This window comes from Stegodyphus dumicola, chromosome 3, assembly GCF_044657685.1.
Source record: "Stegodyphus dumicola isolate Sdum_Otavi_A_Nest chromosome 3, ASM4465768v1".
Classification (NCBI taxonomy): Eukaryota; Metazoa; Arthropoda; class Arachnida; order Araneae; family Eresidae; genus Stegodyphus; species Stegodyphus dumicola.
The window spans coordinates 173,288,854-173,302,859 of NC_140770.1; the positions used below are offsets into that span (position 1 = coordinate 173,288,854).

General features: G+C 32.0%; 1 protein-coding gene across 3 annotated transcripts in view; it reads right to left on the reverse strand.

Annotated features, from left to right (window-relative positions):
* The window catches only part of Tango6 (transport and golgi organization 6), a 139,077-nt gene extending 128,453 nt beyond the window's left edge, over window positions 1–10,624 (reverse strand). The window contains exon 1 of one of the 3 annotated variants that reach the window (XR_004759362.2): window positions 10,449–10,624. The gene's annotated coding sequence lies outside the window, so the exon portion shown is untranslated. The remainder of the gene's footprint in view (window positions 1–10,448) is intronic. The other 2 variants (XM_035367382.2, XM_035367383.2) reach the window with 2 other exon arrangements.
* Between the last annotated feature and the right edge of the window lie 3,382 nt (window positions 10,625–14,006).

The following is a 14,006-nucleotide window of genomic DNA, read 5'->3' on the forward strand; positions in this document are numbered from 1 at the left end:
TAAAAATACTAACTTACCTAATCTTCTTCACAATCTTGACTGCATGGCGGATAAACTTTTCTTATGCATTAAATAATCCAGTAGTCAACTCGCAGTCTATTCAACCACCAATAAGAAATTAATAAAATTTCCCCCATACTCAAACGACTTTCAGCAAACCATGTACCCTTACTTACACTCCGTTTCACAAAATGCCCATTTTCACCAGATTTCTTGCACCGCCATTTAAACTTATCTGTAATATCCTTCCTTTCACACAATCTTATTTCATTCCCACATGTTGGACATTCATACTGATCAGCAATTAATCCTACACTCATACACCATTCAAGCAATTCTTTTCGATTACACATAAACCCAATAAAAATTTCAGATTTACTTTACAGAGGGCCATGGGATCCAAATATTAAACAACACTTTCACAGAACATAGAATGAACCTAATGCTATAAAGTATGGCAGATATTTTTACAAATTTACCCCCTTTTCCGATTAAAGAACTGTGATTCGTCCATAAATGTCACATGACATATATCATGATCTCTCATTTTCCTCACACAAAATAATGCGTAATCGGAACTGAGTACTTCTCACATTATTCCCAAAGTCCTAGATAGTAACCTTTATCGCCTACCAAAATGTCGCCAAACTACCATATTCCAAAGATTAGCCGATATTTCTTTTCAAAAAGGCTGAAATACTTTCAAAAAATAATTAAAAATCATTCCGATTTCTAAATTTTAAAATGAGAATAACTGTGCAATAACATAATTTTCAACCATCTTACAACTTACATATTCACCTTTTAATGACCAATATTTGGAGCATTTCGACATTCGTATATTCCACATACCACTGCAATTTTCACCAATTTTATCATGTGTTGTAAATTTAAAAGCTGGGTTTTGCTCTTTTCACTATACCTCTGTATACATTCCTTTGTTCATAAAGCTCATAGAAAAGTTGGAACTACTCTTATATACGCCCTCGCTTGGCAACAAATTTCTCGCCAAATATTTTTTGCGAGAAACTCCACGGCGCCATATTACTATCTAAATTTTTTGTCTACATTTCAAAATTTAAGCCTAAAATGTCTCCAAAAATGTCATTTTCGCACATGCAAAAACCACGTTTTGAACACACAATTTAAGCTAAAAATCCAAAACAAAAAAAATTTAGATAGCAAAAACATAAAGTTTCTAAACAAAAATATTTGACAAGAATCCATGTACACAGCAATATGTTTTAACTTAAAAAAACATCTACAAATTGCACAATCTAGGCAGCGAAGTAAATCTACAAACTACACACACCTCGCTTCAATAAATTAACATAACAATACATTTCAAAGAATACCATGTACACAGCATTCTGTTTAAACTTAAAAAAACATCTACGAATTGCACAATCTAGGCATTGCGCACAAATCAACAAAATAAACTAATATAAATTACAAAAAATTCAAATAACAACAGAAATTCATAGTACAAAAACAATGAACATAATATTCTACAAAATAAAGACAACAAAATAAAATGCAATTACCTTAATACATATGTGAATAAAATTTCGCCAGTCACATAACGTCTGTGAACAAAAGTGCCCCGATTTTGCTATATCACATGGTTTTTCTGCGATTCAAAATTTCGAAAGTAACGATAAAAACTTCTTCAAAAGTTAACTTACTACACGAAAACCACGATCCAAATCCTAAACTCCAGTGACAGCCACATAATTTACCAGCAACCATTTGACTGCAAACTCATACAAGTCTATCAGAAACACCATTCTTCGTCCGAGTTCTCATATCAGCTCTGCATTTCAGACATGCCAAACTCCTTTTTAAAAGTCCTGACTCGCACAGAAATTCCAAAAATGCACTTCTATCCACATAAACACACATAAACAAAAGACTCGTTTACAACTCCAACATCGTACCATTTAATACTAAATTTATTTTGTACACAATCTAAAATACGCAACTGAAATCTTGCCACCATGTCTCTCATTGCAGCATTCAAAACACGCACGACACGAACAAATAAGCAATTATACCACTGCAGCAAAAAAGTTAAGTTTAAATGTCAAAAAGGGTTGCCATACAAACAGCATCGTCCACCAAATCATCCCACAGCACGGAATCGCGCCAAAAACCACCACAGAACACATATCGCCACATTTGGTGATCTTAGGGCGCATATGTAGAGAAATATGATGTTATACAGTGATAGCAACACCCTCACCTGAAGTAGAATTCAGTTAGATGTTAGATGCTAGACGGGAATGGCGCATTAAGCCATATCCTTACTTACACTCCTTACTATCCTTACTACTACATGATTAGTAGAATTTTTCGTATGTTGATTAAGTAACTAATTAACTGTACATATTGTAAATAAATATTTAACTTAACCTTCCTTTGAATCAATTAAGATATTGATATGATGTTCTTCATATAGATTGATTTCAGATACGGTAGAAGTTTCGACTTAGAATTTAAAATTCCCTATCGCGACAGCATATAAGAGTAGAGCTGAAAAGTTTTATCACATGCATGAAAACTGCAATACTTGAATTTGGCTGTTAGGCATAGCAATTACAAAACACAGTTCATACAAGCAAACCTACCACACAGGAGCTCTACTGCAATAGTGCTAAGGCATTTAACTGCCAAGCAACTTGTACACGGTTGAACCCCCAAGGTAACTTACCACCATCAAGGACAAAGAAACTCACTCACCACACTTCTCAGCTATTCTAACAGATGGTGAGACAAACAAGCACCAAAAGATCAAGCAGTACAAGCAAGTATACCATCACAGCAGTCACCCAGATATGATAAGAAAGTGCACCTCCATCCACATGGAAATAAACAATTACAATTAACTATATCAAATGCAACATATCTTACAGTGCAACACTTGGTCCAACAAAATATGTCCTCACACTAAGGCTTCAGTCCACCAATACAAATGATCAATCAAATCCGTGTGCAGGGATTACAACAATGGCCCCCAACACAAAATGAATTTATGACTAGTCACATGCCCTCAGATTACTTGTCAAATGTTTATTTGTGAGCATGTAACTATTCCCAAAGGCAATCGGACACCCCACTGCTTTGGAACTGCCATAAAGGTATTAATGTATCCCCTATAAAAGAAATACATGAAATAACATCATATGGGGCAGTATAGGTTGTTCAGAATATGGTCCCCATTTTCATATGCATTTTGTTCATTTGTCATGTAAATGGTGCACAAATATGCTGCACTAATTAACATTTTATAAGTCTCTGAGAACAAGAATCAGGATTCCATAAAAGACCAATTACATTTCAGAATAATAGCTACTCCATTCCAAAATGGCATAAAATTTTACCAGAAGCTTGAAAACAGAATTTACAGCATTGCAATCAGGTCGGGTTAAATTTTAAGTCGATCTTAAAATTGCATTTACTTAAGAAAAAGGTACTACATTGTTGAAGCAGAACCACCTTATGGCCACATTTAAAATTGAGCAATGAAATAGTTTACGGCATTAGTGATTACTTTAACAATGAAATACTGAAATGTTAATTCTTTTTTTTAAAGACACCTTTAGTTGAAAATGTATATTTGAAAGAAACATTTTCTTTGCGTAAAAATATGAAAAATGTAAAATATGGACAAAAGAAACTGGTCGACAATTTAAAAATACTCTTTGTGTTAGAGTAGATTTAAGGGAGTCCCTTGTATTATCGCTTATTACGAGTTGCTCCGGCAAGTTGTTGTTTCATTTATAGTAACCCGAGTAGTTGAATGTTATGGAAACCCTATTTTGACGTAATTGATTGTGTGATTGCGGTGAATTTGAATGATGGGAAAAGATTTGTAGGGACTTGTGGTGTATGTTGGTTAGGAAGTTCATTGCTTGTTTTGTGGTTTGGACAGCATAATGGCTGAATGTGGTGAGATTAATTTGAAGTTTCAGTATGATTTAGAATGAAAGGGAAAAAGAACATTAATTGACTGGTATGTAAATGAAGGTTTACTTCAGGGCTGTGGAGTCGGAGTCATGGAGTTGGGCAGATTTTGGGGAAAAAGGAGTCGGAGCTGGTTGTTAAAAACAGGTAGACTAGGACTCCAGTTTTTTTCGACAGTTTGAATTTGAAATGAAAGTGAACTGAAAAACAAATTAATGACAAAGAGTTATTATTTCTATTTATGGACTTAAATAGTTATTTTCTATTTTATTGACATATTAATAAATAAATAAAAAACAGGAAGATGGGTGTGATATTTGTCATTAGTGATTAAATTGATTCATTAAGTTACTTCATTTAGCTATAAATCTTACTAGTAAATTTAGGTAAGCAGCAATAACAGCAGCAGCAAGAACTCCCAAAATTGATGCCATTCTTAGTAAGCGAGCAGGAAAAGGAGCAACGTGATGAGGAAGTACATATTTGATGATACAGAAGTTGTCAGAATTAGAAACTTTCTTAGAAGATGTAGATAACCCTACTGTTTCACTAACAGAAAAACTGAGGAATAATCTTTCCAGAATTGGAAAATTCTTTCTACACCAACCTTTAGACTAACGCGCACGATCTAAACAAAAATTGGAAAACTTTAATACCACCACTACATTTTGCAATGATTTTTTTATCAATATCTCAATTGAAATATTAAAAAATATTTATATATTTGCCATTTGCACTACCCAATGAATATTCGTATTAAATATGCACACAAAAAGTATTAGATTAAAAATTGGTTGCCATTTTAATTAGCAAAATTTAAGTTATAATACTTTAATTCTAAAATTTAGTGTGAAATTTGAGCTTTCAAATTTCTTTATATCTGGTCTTATTTCACTTAGTTTTAACCATAAATAAAGATCTACTTTTAATTTTGTTCCGTACAGTCAAAAGTCATTAATCCGGACTCGTCGGGACTTCGATTCCGGATTATCGATTTTTCTGGATTATAGATCATCAGTTTAAATCTGGTAAGATGGCATGCAGAAATTAAAAAATTAAAAATATGGAACCGTAATTTATGAAATAAAGAACAATTATGATATAAAGGGTATCAAAATTTACAAAAAGAAAAAGCTTAATATTTATTTGTTTACTTTATTAAACATTTCTTTCAATGTAAGTTGCTTCGTTTCATGTGATAATACAGTAAGACCCCGCTTAACGCTGTTTTGGTTTAGCGCTCTTTTATTTCACCCGGGGATTCCACGAAATCGCTCACAGCATACGGGGATTCCACGAAATATTATGCAGCGATAGGTTTCAAATACATATCCGAAAGAGTGTACTTGTATTTCTTATTTGGTGCGGTATTGTACAGACATATTTTGAAGGGGTAAATATGGAAGATGTTGAAGAAATCATTCAAGAAGCAGCGGCTAGTCTTTCTAATGATGAGCTCAAGGAATTAACTGAACAAGAAGAAAACAAAAATGTTGACAGCAGTGATTCAGAAGAAGAGCAAAAAGAACTTTCGATGGCGTTTGTAAAAAGGAGTTTGTCTACCATAACTGAAATAATGGATGAATTCATTGAAAATGATCCGAATTTTGACAGGAGCTCAAAAGTAAGACGTGGTGTTAGAGATGCTCTATCCATTTATGAAGAACTTTTAAGAGAACAACGCAAAAGAAAAAGGCAAACAACATTAGATGCTTTTGTCACAAAAAGGCAGAACACTGAAAACGTGGAAGGCTAACTAAATATGACTGACTTAGAATTTTATTTGTTTTTTTTAAGAATATTCGTTTTGTTATTTATATTTTGTTTTTATTTTTGCAAGAAATAATGTGGTATTAATTTGGGCTTTAAGAAATAAATGTTTGGTTTTATTTTTATTAAAAAAACATATTTTTTAAATTTAATACCTAACCAATTTCCTAGCCATCTTCCCCTAACCCCAATATTTACATGTAAAGATAGCCTCGTTTAGCGCTGTTTCGCATTACGCTCTACTTTGATGGAACGTATCCTCCGCGTTAAGCGGGGTCTTACTGTACTTTCTCTTTAATTCTATTAAACAGACATAATTTCTTGTTTAGTTACAAAGTTCCACTGTTCATTTCCTATAATTGCTGTGTTGAAAATACCGACTAATTTGTCAATCAAAATGTTTTCGTTTCCAATAACCTCTGGGTCACTTTCTTCACTATCGGAAGCGAATTATAATGACAGGAACTTAATTTAAATCATATCAAAGATGGAGTACATCGAGATGAAATACGACACTTAGTAAGGAATTATAAGGCAAATAAAATAAAAACATCTGCCCTGAAGATAAGGATAGTGCTGACAGATCAACTTCCAATCCGCAGCGTGAAATTGATAAACAGATTTCGGATTTCAAAACATACTTTCGCTTTGTAGATACAAATTACATATTAGTAAATATATATCGGAAATTCTATTTGACATAATCGAAAGTTCAAGCTTATTTTTATGAAATTGGTCTAACAGTCTGCAAAAAATAAAAAGTCGGATCCAATTCAAAGATTAAGGAACAACGCAATCTGCAACATTAACTGAATTAGATAATTTTAGCTTAGCTCATACCTCCGTTACACATTAAACGCGCATGCGCACAAACATATTCACAGCCGTAAAGGTCTTACGTGCACTCTTAAACGCCTGTGCGCATGCGTGAACGCGACGCATGAGCAGAAAGTTTGTAGCTTTGAGGTCCGGATTATTGGTGTCCGAATTAACGACTTTTGACTGTATTTGTTTTTCAAATATAACATGGAAGAAAATCCTTGTCCACACAAATAGGTTGTGCCAAAAGGCAATATAAATTCAACAGATTTATTTGAAATGCCTTTGAATTCTTTTTTTCAATTTAGCCAAAAGTTAACGAGTGTGTTATTTTTGAAATCTTCAGTTAGAGTTCAATCACAGAAAATTTCCATCAATTGTTTTTTTTCTTCACGAGGTTTCCTAAATTTAATAGTTAAAAATACTTTGTTTCTTTACGTACCATTTATTTTTCTCTTGAGTACTACCAGTGGTATGCGTACCACCGTTTGAGAATCGCTGTTCTACACCATATATACACACAAAAAAGCTACAATCTGAAGAATTAACAGGAGGCGAGAACGGAAGAATGCGATGTTTGTTCTTTCTGAAATGGAGGGTTTATTGCAGAAAGAACCATTTCTCCAATGAAGAAAAGAGAAACTAGTTTGTTAGACAATGAGATCTTCCCGAGTTCAAGATATGTAGATCCAAAACACTGAATTTTCTTGGATCACGAACAAATTAAGAAGGCAAAGAAAGCCACCTATGAACTTTCAATAAGAATGAAGTTATTTTCAGAACAATTGGAGTATTCAAATCAAGACAGTCAAACTGCAGACATTGCAACTGAGTGTCTATCAGTGTCTTTCAGTGATGAATTAGATTTTGAAAAATATTTTGGGATAATATTTAAAAGGCTAAGGCAAAGAGAATAAAAATAAAAAACCAAGAGCCTTTATATATAAATATGAAAAAATACAAACAAGATTTCTACATGGCCTTTGAAGAAATTGACTTCTTTTAGAACTTATAAAAATCCATCTTGAAAAGTTAAAAGAAGTAGCCCTAATAGTAACAGCTCTTCCTCCTACTCAAGTCAGTGTGGAAAGACTCTTCTTAGCTCTAAAGTTTATCAAATTGGATCTATGGTCCTCCGACAAAGAAGATCTTTCTGAAGCTATACTGGTCCTTAGAAATAACTAATGCCAGTTTTTCCATTTCATAATGAATACTAGTTAACATATATAATTTACTAAGACATCAATTTTTTTTCTGTAGCATCTATTACTTCTTTTATATTAAAAAAATAAGCTGTAACCTATATGTATTTGTTTACACATACATATATGAGGGAGTCGGAGTTGATCATTTTCCCTACCAACTCCACAGCCCTGCTTAGTAGCCATTATAAGTGACCCGTTTGTAGGAATTAAATGCATATGGTCGACCGTTGGAGGATATTTTTTATTCTTTGTGTTTCACTGAAGACAGGAAAATTTCTAAATAAGGCAAGTGAATATTTCCTTTATGTAGTGCTAATATGAATTTCCTTTTTTATGTTATTTGATTTAAAATGTAGTTTACTGAGATTATATACTCTTTGTTGGCTGCTTCGGCTGATCTTTGGAATATGGTAACTGGTAGTTTGGCGACATTATGGAGGCGATAAAGGTTACTACCTAGGACTTTGGTAATAATGTGAGAAGTACTCAGTTCCGATTACGCATTATTTTGTGTGAGGGAAATGAGAGATCATGAGATATGTCATGTGACATTAATGGACGAATTACAGTTCTTTAATCGGGAAAGGGGAGAAATCTGGAAATTTTCTGTTTAGCTTTATTCTGTGTTGTGTGAAACAGTGTTGGTTCATTTTTGGATCCCATGGCCATATCTAAAGTGAATTCGAAATGGGTATTTAAAGGATTGAAAGGGGTAGTAGTAAGTGTTTTTTTAAGGTTGTACAAGATAGAAGTAAAGATTGCTTATTAAGTTTTATTAAGTCTGTTTGGAGGATGAAGGTTTTCAACATCTTGCTGTGAACTATAAGTATGATTTTTAAAGATCCTGAAACAGGTGCACATACGATTGCTTTTTATTTAGCGGAGGAAATAAGAAAAGTGTATCTGCCACGTAATCAAGATTCTGAAGAAGATTAGGTAAGTTAGTATTTTTAATTATTTGAGGATATTATTTTTATGCATTGTTCGAAATGTAAGGAGTAAATAAAGTAATATGGTACTATTGGAAAATTGTTATTAGCAATGATTTAGTTTAAAGTAATTAGGATTGTAAGCTAATTTTTATTCATTTAATGTATGTGCTTATTTGTATTTTAAGTAGTGTTTTTGAATTTAATTATATTTTAATTAAATGATAGTTATTTTGTGAATTATATGTTTGTATGAATTTGGTATACGTTTGAGTGGAAGTAAACGTGCATGGAAATAATTTAAATATTTGACACTAAGTATTTGTAATGTTTGCGGTATGAATTCATTGGTGACGTTTATAATATAATAGATAATTTAGAGGTAAAAGTTTTTGGATATTTTATTTATTTTATACGTGGAAATGTTCATCTTTGGAAATGGTATATACTTTTTCGCGATCAGGTAATTTCATATATGTTCTTTTTACCGGATTTAAAGATTCAGAAAATTGTCATGCATTTTTGTGAAATTTTTCTAATTTATGAGAAAAAAGCAGTGTACATGGATATAGTGAAGAGTGTGCGCAATGCCATTTTTGTGCAACTCTGGGATGTTTTTTTAAGTAAAAATAAGTCGACATGTACATGGTTTATGTGTATGTGCTATTCTGAAAAACGCGCAAGGAGTTTGCGATTGTGCACTTTTTCTCAATTTTGCAGTTAATATTTGTCATGATTAAGCAGTTTTGTTACATAAAATTTCTAGCATAAGTGTAATTCGGCTAGTAGATTGTTGGAAAAAGTGTTCAGTAAATAAAAAGAAAAGAAACATGTCTTTACTTCGTGAAGACAAAATGGCGGCGAAAAAAAAATAGAAGTTTGCTGTAGCAGAGTTGGTCGCCAAAAAATCGCCGAGTTACCATAATCCAAAGATCAACCGCTGCTTTTTTGACTTTTTAAGTGAAAATAGATCGATGTGTACATGGTCAAAGTCAAGGCAATGGGCAATGCCAAGTTTGTGCAATTCTCTAATGTTTTTTTAAGTAAAAATAGGTCGATATTGCCACTATACAAAGCCAAAATAGTAAGTTAAAGAATTGCACGAACTCGGTATCCATGTACCGCCCAAAAATCATCAATTTTCGTCAAGAAGCGTTTATAAATATAATATTTTTACCACTCTTATTGCATCTAACAAACTAGACAAAGCTGCAATGGCATTCAAAGAACAGGTTCAATTTTCACATTAAAAATTATATTGATATACAGATATTCAAAATAACTTATTATTCGGATTAAAAATATAGATTAATATTAACGGTTGGGCTCATTAAGTGTTAAATTCTGCTAGCACGTCTATTCTTTTTTTTTTTTTTTTTTTTTTTTTGTACAGGAGTGGACCCTGAAGGTTCAATATTTATATTAAAAGGAAAAATAAAAATCTTGAATTTCGAAATTTGTATTATCTTTAAGCTAAATGAATTGCAAACTAAATTTCGCGAGCACAAGAAAAATAACAAAGAACCCGACCTCAATTCAAATTTAGCTTCTTAGGGCGAGAATGACTATCTGACTAAGGCGAGCTCAATATGTCATATGCTACGAGCTAATACACAATTACTTTTTCAAATCAAATTTTACAAAGGAAATGATGACAAAAGAAAGGAAAAGTGTCAAAACTGTCAAAGTGAGCCTCGATCAAGCAAGTTATGATAAGAACTGCATTATTAAATAAGTCAAACATAAGCTTTATTAATCTTACCATATAATTAAACCAATTACTAGAAATCAGACTGTCCTTAGAAGAGAAATAAAGTATGAAAGTCACTCAGACTACGGTATCACATTAGTAAACAAATCAATTAATAAACACACCATCCAATACTACAGATATTTAGTGTAAACAGACGCTACATGCATGTTATCTTTCAGATTGTAGAAGGTTCATTTCATAACGTTTTTTACGTCTGGTTAAAACTTATGTTTAAAGCAAACACTAGATGGCGGGCGTTACATGGCGTTTGGGATACGGTTCGGAGAACAGCCTTGGTTGCGCCAACTTGGCTCTTTTAAGGATATGGGCGACATTTCATTATGCCAACGGAAGTAAATATGATGTGGGGAATAGGTGCTAGGAAGAAAAGTAAAATACATGAGGAAAAACGGGATTAAGATGTGTTTACATTTGTTTGGTATCTGATTGCTAATTTGGTTCTGATATGTTGCTAAATTAGCATTAAAAGTCGAGTAATGTTCGTCTATTGCGAAAACGCAGAGCAATTACTTTTCGATCTGATTTTATATATGTATTAATATATCACATTCTTGCTCATATGATCTACATATATATCAGATAACTAGCTACTTTTGACATTTCTGGATGTGTATTATTTTACAACTTTTTCTGCTTTGAAAACCCAAGTATTGAAACATTATGTGTATGCTTGTGAAAATATTATTTCAGATATTCTCGTATAACTAACTATACTATAATCTCATATTATTCAGTTCTCATATAACTACGATAGAAATATCCTTCTATTATTTACTTTAAAAATGCAGTATTTGATAGCCTTCCACATAGTAGCCATTCTAGAATTAGCTCTGTAATGTTATATAATGTTAATTGTCTTATGCATTATTTTCTCTAAATATTCATTTTCATAAAGAATATATAATCAATGTAGAGAATGCGAGTTCAATATATTTTAAAGACAGAGATAATAAACAAAAAATAAAAGGGAGACTACACATGCAAACAGATAAAAGTGACCATATTCTAAAGAATGTTAATAAACTCAAAATGATGTGAAAGTATAGACCATGCCACAAAATTCACTTAAGTATTATTTCTAAGTGGTAAAGCAGAATATATATATCTGAGTACATTTTTTATATCTAAAATAAAATCTGTAACTAGTTGCTGATGAAAAAGTAAGAAGACAATTTTTATGGATAGAAGTTTATGTAGCCGAGTATTGAAAGTCTCGACACTGAAATAGCAATTTATATAATGTATGAAAGTGAAAAAAAAAAGTGTTGTTTTTTGAAAACTTCAAAAATCTGAATAATTTTCAGAACATATTCTTAAAACAAATTAAGAATATACTATTTCTTAGAAGTTATTTTGATTCCATATAATTTAGATGCCATATACTTTATGTACGGATCAAGCATGGCCAAACTGAGACTCGGAATTCGTAATTTACTCCCGTTGTGTTCATAATTTACTCAGGTTGTATTCATAATTTACTCACGTAATAAGCAACTTGCGTTGTTTTGCTTTTGAAACGTAATTGTCATTTGAAACAGAATTTGTGCCTTTTTAATAATTACTAATTTAATTTTTTGAAATCACATTGTGCATATAATAATTTCAAACTATGCCTTATTTGCTAATCTCTGATAAGTAAAAACAAAAGTCAAACAGTGCCCATATCTGTAACTACCGTGTTGATATTACTCTTAAAATGTGTATTGGTCATCAGCGTAGAAGAAAAGATAAATGTTTTTTTATCCTTTTAGCATCTGCATTCATAATGTACCTCAAATCGTACAGAATGCCCTATAAATATCTGTACTGTGATTTGCATTTGGAAATACGAAACATATCTAATAATCCAAATTTCCAACAAATTAGTTGTTATGTGATGCAGTAGTAAGGTTTGATCCCTATATCGATCCTGAAGTGGGCTGAAGGCCCACGCAATAGCAAAAAACTAACTATAATAAATAACTTTTCTATAACTCCCAATAGTTTGACAGCTTACAGTCTCATTCCTCCCTTTTTTTTTTTCATGCTTTTTACCATTACTATGAGGAGATTGTATAGATTAAGAGTCAAGTAAAAATCCATAGTTCCGTATTTTCAAATTATTGCCTTATTTTTACATTATTGTAAACAGCAGTACGTTGCTTCTTTTATTTTCAGTTTACTGCTATTAAAATGTGTTTTGAATTATAACCGTAAAAGTAAAATTGAAAATCTGAAGGAAAAGCTTTATTTATTAGTTATAAAAAGTAAATTATAGAAAAGTTTACAATTCGTACATCCAAGGAATATGCTTCCTCGGATACTGAGCAAAAGCAGTAACAGTTATTTTGGTACTGTTCTGTTATCAAGGGACTGGATTCAGAAATGTATGAACGTGTCTTGGTATGTATGTGCTTATATGTGTATTTGTATGCACACATATATTTGTACTTATGCATACAATGAACACATACATGCATACATAAACGCATACATACATTACTGAACTCGATCCCGATAACAGAACAGTACCGCTGTTTCTTTATTTGTGTAAGCAAGCATTATTGTTGAAATAAGAAACCCTTGACAATTTACTTAAAATATTTCTTTTTTATTGAAAAGCTTTGCTAATTTTGAAACATGATAAACACCTAATTGTGTTTGAATATTTCTGAATTGTAACATGCAGTTCTTACTGACATGATGTCTGATGACTTTGAAACAGAATTAGCTAATACTACAGGAATATAACTGCTTATGCAAATATTCTTAAATCTTTGTGAAACTTGTCCAGTCTTTATGAACCAACATGTGCAAAAGATCATTAACACCAACAGGTGGTTTCTGGAGTTGGTTGCATAGTATGATTTTTACTGTTTTCAGCTTTTCTTAATTTTTAGTATCTACTCAACATTTTGTGAACTTGTAAGTTCTGTGCAATAAAACATTTGTGAATTTATTTTTGTTTTTAGTCAAACTAAAGTTGTAACCTGCATAATGATAATACAGTGCACAGGTTCTGAGAACATAAATGTTACAGTAGCATGCATAAGGCATTCAATGCTTTGTATTGCGTTGGTATTGTTCGCTCTGACCAGTTCAATTAACATATTTTCGCATCATTTCGGCAGTTCTTCGGAAGGATATTAAGTGCGACAGATATTAATTTTTTTCATTTTTTGTACTTTGCAACATTATTAACTTCATTGATAAATCCGTCAGTCAAATTCAAAAGCGTCTAATTTTTCATTTTTTTAATAGAGGAGACTAAACACACGTCTTGCACGCTCGTATGAACAGCCTGAATATTATAAAGAAAGTATTTAACAGTCTAACTTATTTAAGCCTCCACATTCATCACCTTCTAACTGTAAGTAAGCTCCATAATTCTTATTTCCTTATATTAATCACTTTCGTATACTGAGCTAATGATGCATTATCTTAGTTGTTAAAATTACTTCCTGAAAGTAGATATTTTGATTCACTTTTATATTATAATTATACAAGAAAATGTCTTTGTCCAATCAATCTGAATGATGGTTGGCGGAACCTAGGTACTCTGCTATC